Genomic DNA, 12,023 nt, shown 5'->3' with positions numbered 1-12,023 from the left:
TCACGTGACTAGCGTCACGCCACGTTTCTAGAAATATCCTGTACCTTGGCGAATGCTCTAGCATTTACTAGATATAGGGTAGTTTGGTATATAAAAGAGGGTGACAACGTGACGGGATAATAATGTGTGTGGAGACAGTGAGTAATTGATCTGCAGTCAGAGAGTATTATTGAGCACGTTCGTTGTTATAGCGTTTGTTTTAGCGCGATTGTTGAAATTAAGTGTATCGTAAAGTTATATTCGGAAAGAATAAACCAGTTTTATTAAGTAAGGACCTGTGTCGCTAAAGTTTCGTCGGAACGAAGTTACGGAAAGTTAATTAACGAACGGAGACGTAACTATATTATCATTCTGTCTGTATGCCTAATTGAATCTTTATTTTTTTTTTATTCTGAAAATGAGAACTTACACTTCGTATTTTTGGGGGAGTATTTATAAAGAGCTACATACAATTTCGCAAAGAGCCGCGGGTTGCCGATCCCTGTCTTAAGGGCTTCAGCCTTCTGTTCGTCTGTTACTGCCTTGCCTCTATGTATTAATAATGGTCGATATAGTGTGCTTTCTAGTGTCTCAGTGGCAAGTTTGAAGGGTGATACCACAAAAATTCGGGTTTCGATACTCGTGGTGGGCGTAGCATAAATATCTCATTGTGCAGTTTTATGCTTAACAATAAAGAAACAAACCGATATAGTGTTGGTCATTCACTTTAGAAATTTCGTAATTATTCCAAAATTTCTTTGAGTCAGTGTAACTTTCGAACCTATTGTAGTAGTTTTTTGTATGTATTTTTAATAATGCTATATTTATTCTGTCTGTTTAAAGTTTCAATGTGTAGTCCCGCGTTCTAAAGAAAGTGTGGTATAGTCTCATTCTTTCCCGTATATCGTTCGTAATGACTGCATTTAGTTTCCATGTGTCAGGGTTGCTGTAGGTTTCATGCGGTATTGCTTTGTTAATACCTAGTTTTATGAACTGTGTAATTTTGTTGTAGTATTTGTTTAACCCTGTACATGCGTTAACACTAACGGGTGGGAGGTTGTTGTCAATTATTTGTTGAAACTAGTGCCAGCTTGCTGTATTATAATTGAGTATAATAGGTGCTGGCGTGTCTTCCAGGTTGTGATTTAAGGCTAAGGTTGTTAATGTAGGTCTGTGAGCTACGGCCACTACTCGTGTCTTAAAAAATAAAAAAAAAAAAAATTAATGAAATTAGAGTATCGCTAGACATGACCAAATAGAGGATGTCCTCCGAGGTATTGGTCATAGAAAAGTGTATAGGGATATCTTTATTAATAATTATGAGGTAGTTGTCTTGATCAAATTTTAAAGATTTGTTTCCACTAGGCTTGGTCATTTTGCAATCGTACGCTTGATGTTTACTGTTCATTTAGGCCTCCGATAATATTAGATTTTGTATTAAGTCTTATTATATTATTCAGGAGGCTTGTATCGATAGTCTTAGCCAGAGAGCAGTAGGCCACTCCTAAGGTTATAATCATAATCTTATTGTTGTTGATATAAATCTTCACAATAATGTTTTCATTTGAGTTCGTTATTGAATTTAACGTATTTATATGTAAGTATGATTTACAGAGAACTGCAATTCCGATCGCGTTTTCAGTCTTATCTATTCTCGTGTGTCTTGCAGGATCGGAATTTGATCCCTATGGGCGATCGGGAGGGTTAGGTTTCCATTACTGAATCTTGGAAAGTTAAAACATAATTTATTTTTGAGCGGCCCCCAGTGGCTCATCGGTAAGTCTGAAGGCTTATAACACTAAAAAACGGTTTTTGATGCCCGTGGTAGGCACAGCACAGATAGCCCATTGTTCAGCTTAGCGCTTAACAACAAACAAACAAAACCTTTCTAATAAATATCCTTGATAAATAAGATACAGAAAGTATTTTAATTATCAAAGATGTAAAACTATATATAATTAATAAATATAAATAATTTTCTGCACATCTATATTTTAAAGCACATGTAAACAATTTTACTTAGATGGCGCTATGAGTTTTAGGGAACCTATCTCAATCAAAGTCAGCCATAGGAGTAATAAACTAATATAGTAATAATAATACAAAAAACATAAGATTTTTTAAGCAGTTGGTGATTTAGATAAATGTTACACATGGATTATAGTTTTAAATCTGAAGTAGATGTCTCCAGCTTATCGAATGAAGTCTGAAGATTGTTCGCTGTGTATGAATATTGTCTATTGTTATTTTTTAAAATGGGATCCCAAACATTAGAGATACTACGTCAAGGAATTTGGGCCTCATTCACAGGAGGGTGGTTTTATGATCCAAGACAAGATCATTTTTGTAACATATTTCATCTTTATCTTTGGATGCTTCTTCTTTGTCTTCCATTTGTTGTATATATGGTAAGTATAAATAAAATTATTAATAAAAGGCTGTTTTTGGTTTTGACTCGTATATTTTTTCAAATTATGCAACTGAGCCATAGGTAAGTAGTGAGACATAATAAGATTAGAAGACCTCTTACTTTAGCTAATAGTAATAACTTGATATTTTCACTAGACTTATTACCAGTTAGGTCTCAACTGAAATATTATGTACAGTTTTGGTCTCCATTGCAATGAAATGACATTGACCTATTGAAAAAGATCAGAGGAAGGCTACTAAGTACTACTACAAGGATAGTTCTGGGGATGAAAGGGTTATCATAAGGATATAGGTTAACATCTCTCAACTTGTGTTCTGTTGAACAGAGATAGGTCGGGGTGATCTTATTGCAGTTTGCAAGATTATCTGATGGTCAGTATGGTGAAGGCTCTTTATTTCTTTGTGTTGTATCCTGAAATAATAGGATGAATGGCCACAAGTTTAAGATTTGGAAAAGACAGGCTAAGCTCCAGTTAATAAAGATATTTTGCTAGCAGGCTGATTAACTTATAGAATGAGTTTCCATTGGCAGTATTGTAGACCAGCACTTTACAGGAGTTTAAGAGAGAAATCCATGAAAAATAAAGAGTGGGTTTAATTTGTTCTTTTCTCAGAAATGGTAGTGCAAGGGCAGTCTTGAACAAACAAATTGCCCATTGTTGTTTATATGTTATTAATACTATCCGTAGTATTCCATGTCACATGAATCATATAGACTAATACTGCTTAGAAAGGCCATTACAAACTGTAACTTATCTATCTGTTGCTTCAAGTTTTGTGTGTCATGGTAGGAGTGATCTGAAGTAAAATACAACATCAGAATTTCCATGCATATTGGATAAAATATACTTGTGTTTTTAAGCACATAGTAAGTAAGAGTTTATTTGAAACAAAGGTGAAAAATTTTATAGTGATGATAAACTTTTGAATACAACATATTTTTCAAGTCAAATTTACAAATGATGTTTACCTGTTTATTAGATAAGAAGCAATCTTGAAGTTGAGAGTAGTAACTTGTTATGAAAGCAATATTAGCAACATAAAATAAACTTATTATGACAAATATAATAATGTCAAACTATGAACTGCTGTAAATAACAAGAATTACTAAATATAATACATTCCTTTTTTTCTATATCAGGTAACTTTGGCATTTGTGTTAAATAACTTTTCCCTCAAATAGTAACATTCTGATGGAAATTATTTTGTATTAATACTTTGCTGATTTCGTTATATAATACTCAAACTGTTTAACACAGTACATAGTTTGTTTTTCTTTTACATATTTTTGTTCCATTTAATATTTCATTCTCAAGGGATAACAAGGGACCATATGACCAGTGTAGGCCATTTAATTTTCTGCTATCACTCTACTGTAAACTCCACAAAGAAACCCTTTTTCCTATATCCAACCTTGATCTCTGAAAATACTCATCCATTCTCCTCTTAAACTCTTTCAATGTTGCAGCTTCTACTATACATTAAGATGAAATTTTCCATAGGCTAACCATACTATTAGAAAGGTAACACTGCCTTAACTGGGGTTATCTCTATGTTTTTCATATCATAATATAATTTGTTTTGTCATTGTTGGTGAATATTCAAGTTTTTTATATTAAGTATCGTATCAGTCCATTAAAAGTTGAAGTACTGGAAGAGTGAGATAAACTAATATCACATTGATTTTTAAATAATTACCAGCTAGTTAATTATATCTCAGCAGTAGAAAATTGACTAGAATCTATAATTATAGAAATTTTGCGAGAGCTTTTTGATAAGTGTCTTACTATTACAGGTAGTCAGCATGGATTTAGAAAGGGAAGGTGATGTTCTTACAAATTTTGAAATGTTACATTTTATCTGGATGTGGGTAGTGCAGCATTGCTGTACTTGGACTTTAACCCTCATCAGTACATCTGGGGTGTACATTGACCCCAACAAGTTTCTCCATTGTATATCTTTTTATATAATCATTATAAATTAATATCAATTCCTGTAATTGTCAAGCAGAAACCCTGGATCAATATGACATTATTGTTTCTGAAACAGATAGATGGAATACGTAACTATAATATTTATCTGAGGTTCATGTGGAACCCAGACTATCATTGATCATCATTATGTATACAGTTTGCCCTATACCATACAAAACAAATTTCTAAACATTTATTTCACTATATAGGCTACTACAGAGCATAATTCATCAAAGTAGTACATTATCATCTGGTCTGTTCTCTGCAATGACTGATATAATGCCCTACTTTATAGAAACCTTGTTTGATAATTGTTGTAAATAACCTGCTTAGTGGATTTTCAGTCCATAGCCTACTATAAGGATAAATTTGTGTTGGGGTCTGGTCAGACTCAAGGTGACCCACAATGTACACTTCAGTTTTCTCGGAGTTGAATTTTGCAGTATTATGGTAATCTCATATATTGGTGGATAATGACTTGAATATAGGAGAATAATAAAACTTTGGCATTTTTTTTGATACACTGTTTATATAAAGAATGGTTTAATACTACTTATTTTTATACTGAGGAACAATGTAATTTTGTAATTTCTTGATTTGTCAACATATTTCATTTAGAATACATATATTTTTATGTTGTTCACATTACATTCTAACCCTAATAAAAGTTGTAATGCAATTGGTTTTTGGAATTTCAATTCAGAGATTACTATAATGGTAATTTTGTGCTATAGTCTGGTTGGACCCCAGGTGTTCCACAATATAACTTTTCAAAGATGTGTTGATGAGGGTTAAAAAAATTTTTTATAACATAATATTTATGAACAACAAGGGATTTACTTGGCTTTTGGAGCTGTCCCAATCAATTAAAAAGAAATACACCCAGTCCTGATTGAGTTAAATATTTATTAAGCCTTCATTTAAACTTTAAATTTATTGCATCCACCACATCTGATGATAACCCATTCTAGAGGCCCACCACCATTTTAGAAAACTGTCTAAACTAAAGACGAATCCTAATTTCCTACTCTGCTAAAACTTATATTTTTTTCTATTGAATATGACAAATTGTAATGCATCAACACTATTAATTTCCTTAATAATCTATACCTCAGTCAGAACCCCTTTAACCTTGAAGGGAAGATAATTTCAGTGATTGTGACCTGTCTTTGTATGACAGTCTTTCCATCCCTGGTATCATCCTAGTAGTCCTGCTTTTGAACCATTTCCAACAACTTAATGCCCTTCTTAAGGTAAAGAACCCACTATTGAACACAATTTTCCAAATGAGGCCTAACTAGTAAATTATACAAAGAAATAACATCTGCAGACTTGTATTCAATATTTCTGTTAATATAGCCCAAAGTCCTATTTGACCTACCACTAACAGCAGTACACTGCTTGGATAGCTCGAGACTGATTAACCAGAACACCAGTTACTTTTCTTCCATAATGTTGTTAAGGTCATTCCCATCAAAAGTAGATTTGTAGTTTAAATTATGATAACCCACATGCATTACCTTTCATTTATTGTATTGAAAAACCATCTAGCAGCAGCATCTTCTTCACAGCCAACAAGAAATGTAACCTATATATTATCAGCAAACTTAAGCAATTTATTCACTATTTCTTTTTCCATGTCATTGATATAAATCAAAAAGAGCAAGGGACCCAACAGTGAGACATGATATGCATGTGACATTAATCTAGTTTGAGTTAACTCCATCTATAACAACTTTGTTTTCTTCTCTCCAATGACCCAACTTATCTTCCACACCTATACATATAATTTTTTTAACAAATTTGCACAATGGGCTGTCCCCTTATTGGAGAAGGAATGTTGATTATATTTCTGAATTTACTTTTAGCAAAATGCCCCCCCCCCTCTGCCCAGAAAATGAGAAACATAATTCTTTCTTTATTATTCAGCATGTGTATATAAATTTACAAATTTGTTATTCATTTCACAATTTCACATTACTTGTTACACTTAATTTTCAATTCTAATAAAAGTCACCAGATTTGTCAGTAGCTTTACTTAAAATCTCTAGATACCTATTATGTAGCTAAACACTGAAAAACATTGCTCCCACAGTGTCTTCGATATTGGACATGGCAATTTTCACTCAGGTCATCAAAGACACTGACGTGGTCTTCACAATATCCCAAGCACTGACACAGCGTGATTGCTGGTAATATCAACAGCAGGTTATCAAAGAGACTGATGCAGTCTTGTGTGGAGTATATATAGCTATAAGTCTGCAGTATGGCTTATACTAACCATACAAATATTAACCCATCAAATCTGACTGTGGGAACTTGCCTATTCTCTTGAATGTTATGGCAAAACTTTGAAGGTGGGTCCATCGTCACTTGACTTTGCTCCCCCAGAAAAATTTCAGCAGATGCCCATTTACTTAAGAACTATTCACAAATTAATCACGTCAGTCTTATTGAGACTGTAGTGCAAGATGATGTTCATGTGAAAAATAAACATACTTTTGTCCATCATAAAGTTTGCATATTGCATCTGTGTAATCTCTAGAACCCCTGAAATGCATATTTGCAGGTTTTTTTCATTATTTCTGGATAATGTATCTGGTATTTACTTTCTTTAAGCATGAAAATCAACAATTTAGGGTAAAATGAGTAGACGATAACTCTGACATCAAATATATATAACCATGATTAATAACACATTGTAAAAGTTAATGGAATGTGCACTTCCCCCTCATCTGGGCACTTAGGGTTAAATAGATTGAAAATTGGTTGGGTGGTAGAATCCAGAAGGTTGTTATGCATGTACATGGGATGAAATCACATTGGATTAGTATAACAATCATTGTAACTCAGGATTCTTTCTTATTCCTCATTTTCATTGATAAAGGATTAACCTGTAAATTGAATAACATTACAAATAATGTTAATGATTGTTTAAAATTCCACTAAAATTCTGAATTTTTGCAAAGAAATTAAGACTGTTTGTTGAACTGAGCTAATACCTGGCAGATACCATTTAATCTTTTTAAAAGCAAGGTTATGAATATTAGTTATCTCAACACCAATTACTTGAAAAGCCTCACAGAGGAAGCTCTAGGTGAAGTTGATGAAGAAGAAGATGCTGTATTAGCTACTGCAAGGTCATTAAAACTTTCTAGACAATGTATTATCTTAAATCTAGACACTCAGAAATTTGTAATGCTGTTTATCTGGAAATTTAGTGGTCTTAATGGGTTTTTCTAGATTTTAGGAAACAATTTGAAACATATATTAAAAACAAGACAGAGTTATTGAATTAGGAGATTTTTAGTTGGATAAACTAGTTACAGTATTAGTGCATGTTTATTTAGTTTAGTGGTTGCTGTCAGCCATCAAGTTAGTTCAGTGCTGTGAATATTGAGTTTGTGTTTAAGAAGAAAGAGAAAGATGAAATTAACAAGTAAAATTTCTTTTGAGGTGTAGTTCATTTATGAAGTTATGTCCATTGGTGGCTATGTTAGTCATGGAACTAAAGGAGTAAAGCAGAGCTACCAAATGTTTTTTGTTCAGAAGAGGAGAAAGACTTAAAGGGACAATATTAAGGTTTTGAAGTTGCTTAGAGGTTTAATGTCAGTAAGTCTAGATGACATTCTAGAAACATTTACAGGCAATAAGATTAGAGAACACAAGTTTAAGATATAAAAAAAACTCGGACATGATTCTGGTTGAAGGAGCGTTATTTTTCTGATATTATTTAAGAAAAGATATTGACTTGCGGAGGTTGCATTAGCTTTTTTTTTTGTGGAGCATTCCAAAACACGTGGAAAAAAAATTTGTGTTCCATCTTTTGGAAGCTGCATTCAAATATGAAATGAGTGGATTTTTATCATTTTGCAGAGATAATTACTTTTCATCATGTAAACTTGACTGTATGTAACTTCAAGACCTTTTGGCTTCAACCTGATATCTTTAAAATATAAAACTGGGCAATTAGTGGTATTTGCTAGTCAATTAATTGATGGCCTCATTAATTGATTACATTTGGTTAACTAATTAATACAGTGTTTTTCTAACCATGGTAGGTACAAGCTTAAAAAAAAATTCAGAAACACCACCAAGAGCTATTACCTTGTGTGCATTGCTGTATAATTTCCTACATGTGACACAAGCCTCGAACAAAGCTTCCACCCATACATGTGTCAATGTGTATTGTGCCTGCCTGTGCTGTAATCATAGCTCTCCACCAGTAGATGGGTAACACATCCTCCATGCACAGTAATCCCCATGAGCATTAACATGTGAACAAAGACTTGTTCTTTCCTCAATTGTGCTTGTCTTTAGACATATTTTTTCATTTTTGGCATTTTTGAAATTATTGTTTTAATCTTTCTTTAAATTTTAAACTTAATAGTTAAAAAGTTCAGTTGAATTATCTTCTTTTTGATTTGATTTTAATTGACTTTATACTTTTGTGACACGTCTTATTGTCTGTTCCTGTTACTTGATCCAACATACAGGTTTCATCCAGTACTCTTCCAGGTTGTTATTAGGCCTATGTACCATATAAATACCTGGCTTATTTTCTTTATATCTGATAAAATAAAATAATCCATCTTCATGTATTTTACAAAAAAGGACCACCACAACATCACTTTGTGGATTATTCTGAATTATTCATTCATGTTCCCAATATCTCCCAAGGTTTTTAGTGTTAAATCCAATACTGTCATGGAGATACTGACAGCCTGTGATGTTACTGCTCTTATGCACCACATGATTGGTTCCATTCTTATCTCCGATTCAAGATTCCTAACCTCCTGCTTCTGTTACTTCAGCTGAGTCTGCTCCATCTCATGAAGTGTTTTTTCCTCACCTACTTTTGATTCTTGTTCCCTTATTGTGACAGTGATCAGATAGTCACACTTTTGTCCTTTGCAGGTTGGATTCCACAGGTATGTGTTTTTTGTTTTCTCCTCCACTAATTTTTTATTGAATCTTGGGCTCCTTGTTTGAACCTCACTCACCTCAAACTTTTCTTTCAGTTTAGATATATCCTTTTCACTCTTTTTTTTCTTTCTCTCCACCTACTTGTGCTCATCTCTTCCTTGAGTTCTTTGTTTATTTTCATGCTTCACATTCATTTGGAGACTTTCCATCATGACTAGGAGTTAATGGGGCAACTTACACATATCTGTTTTCTACCTTGCCTTTTGTTACAATGGTTTTTTGTTCTTGGGTTGTACTTTGTCAGGTTGCCTAACTTTCTAAATTTCTCCTCCTTTAATCCTTCAATCTCCCCCCTCCCCCAAGACTTTGGCCTCTTGAGCTGATACAGCTCTTCAGCAGTCATGTCTTCACTTTGGTTTTGTTACCCTTGGGACCAGAGGGCTCACCATGTTTTCTCATCATATATGGTCTTGTTGGTTGCCTCCTCTGCAGTTCCTTGTTCTCTTGTTACTGTTCAAGGTCCCCCTACTTTGAAGTCTGGCTTCATTTTGGAGCCATCCCTCAGTGCCAGTGCTGTGGGAGCTCTGTTCTCCCACTTTTTTCCACTGGTGGGCTCTATTTTCCACAACACCCTATTGAGTTCCTTAGCTGCTTTCTCATGGGCTTTTTCTGTACTTTTACTCCCCACTTCATCCTGTCTGAAATCCCATAGAACAACTCCTCTACCCCAAGTTGTTAGCCAGGTAATGATCTGTATTACTTGATCCTTCTATGGTATTTCATCAGTTCCTGCAGGGCAGTTTTCTCTGTCTGACAGATACTCTCCCCAGTGATGTATAACAGATTTTGGGTCTTAACACTTTTTCCTTATCCACATTTCCTTTCACTTCCTTTGATTCATCTGCAATAGTCAAACATTTGGTTCTCAGTCCTCTTTGTGTTGGCCATGAACCTATCCTTTTTCATTGGGTCTGATGAGTTTGTCCTTGGAAGTTATGTTCATGAGGCTTATTATATAAATACTCTGTGGACATTTGGTCTCTATGTGGAAACTACATTGAAAAGGACTATTACAACCTCCCTTCTCCTTTGGGAGTAATCTCTTTTAGGGATGGCTGGTTTGGTTCTACATTTTGGTCTCAGCCTCACTACCCTGTATTTCTTTCACTTAGGGGTCTCTCGCTTCATATGCAGGGCAGGCTTGACCTACGTTTTCCAGGGTTTTCATGTTTCCTTCCTTTTCCACACGAGTCTTTTTTTGGGGGTATTTGAGGTTCATGTTCCTCTTATATATGCCCATACATGTCCCTTTCAGAAGTTTTTGGCCTATCAAAGCAAGTATCTACAGAGATACATTATCTTGTTTTCATGGTTGTTGTGGCTTACTTGATCCTAAATAACTCTGGATATTCGTCTTTATCAACCTTACCCATGATTTGGATCTGTTTTGGGCAATTACGTGCTCAAAGTCATTCTGTGGGCTCCTTTTGCCTACATATGTGGGTTTTGATACCCACGGTGTGTGCAGCACACATGACACTTTGTTTTGGATTTGTGCTTGACACCAACTAATCCTATGACCACATCTTTCCACTGCCTCTGTTTCAGTGAGGTGCAGTTCTGGTTATCTGATCCCTTTCTAACATCTGGTCTATGCATCCTCAAGCTAATAGCTACCTGTAGGCTTGCCATCATCTTCTGTTTTGTCTGTTTGGTCTTTTTATGATCCATTCATATACCTCTGTTGTTCTCTTCTTTCATTTCATAGCAAGACACCAACTCTTATGATTTCTCTTTTTTTGGCTCTGCACTTTCTCTTTTTGACCCACAACCATAATGTTAATTTGTCAATCTATCATGTCTCAAATGTTAAGGCCCTGGTGGTGGATCGACTATCTTGCCTATGGTGTTTCCACTGGATTTGCTCCCACTATAGGTGCCCTGACTTCATTGCCTTCCCGCCTCCCCTCCACTTCTTGCTTCTACTCATTTGGTATCCAATTTAGGATTCTCTTTGTCTTGTGTGTAGTTAAACATTTTTTATATTCTTTGGACATGTTTCTTCCCCCTTTTCTTTTGCAAGAGCACTCACTTTTGTCTTAGTCTCTTCCCACACTGTTTATCATAGGGGCAGGTTCATTTTCTTCTTTTTCCTCCCAAAAATTGGGTAGCTTGGGAGGTTGATTGGAGGTTTTCTCCATTCATCCTCTATTCCTCTCTCTTCTCTGTACGGTTATTCTGACTCAAATGATCTCCATTGTTCTGTATGGTATTATTTTTATTATCATCTCATGGCTTTTCTTGCCTCTAGCCATTTGTTGCATTCTTGCAGGTGGGGATATGGATGACCCAGACACATAAGTGTTCCATTACTTACACCACAGGGAGGTTTCATCTACCCAGGCCTTTGTCTTTCTCCAGTCACCATTCTTCACTCTTTACAATAAATCTGATGGTGCATGGTTTATTTTATTTTTTTAGATCTCATACACACCATTTTAAACACATACATATATCTATAGTAATGAGAGGATGGAACCCACTGAATAGCTGGTGTTGCCTCAAAGGAAATACTGCATTGAGTAGGGGGATACAGATTGTGTTAAGCCCATCTACCCTTGCTCAATGCCCATTGCTGAGATGGGATTTTCTGCAAGACTGCTTTGGTTGTGTGTGTGTATATATATATATATATATATATATATATATATATAC

General features: G+C 34.7%; 1 pseudogene; it reads left to right on the top strand.

The window, feature by feature from the left end:
* Positions 1–2,017: 2,017 nt before the first annotated feature.
* Positions 2,018–12,023, top strand: part of LOC106459934 — a 107,758-nt pseudogene continuing 97,752 nt past the window's right edge.

The sequence above is a fragment of the Limulus polyphemus genome, unplaced genomic scaffold, assembly GCF_000517525.1.
Source record: "Limulus polyphemus unplaced genomic scaffold, Limulus_polyphemus-2.1.2 Scaffold684, whole genome shotgun sequence".
NCBI lineage: Eukaryota > Metazoa > Arthropoda > Merostomata > Xiphosura > Limulidae > Limulus > Limulus polyphemus.
The sequence above is the reverse complement of the archived record's forward strand: the minus strand, read 5'-3'. Positions and strand labels throughout refer to the sequence as shown.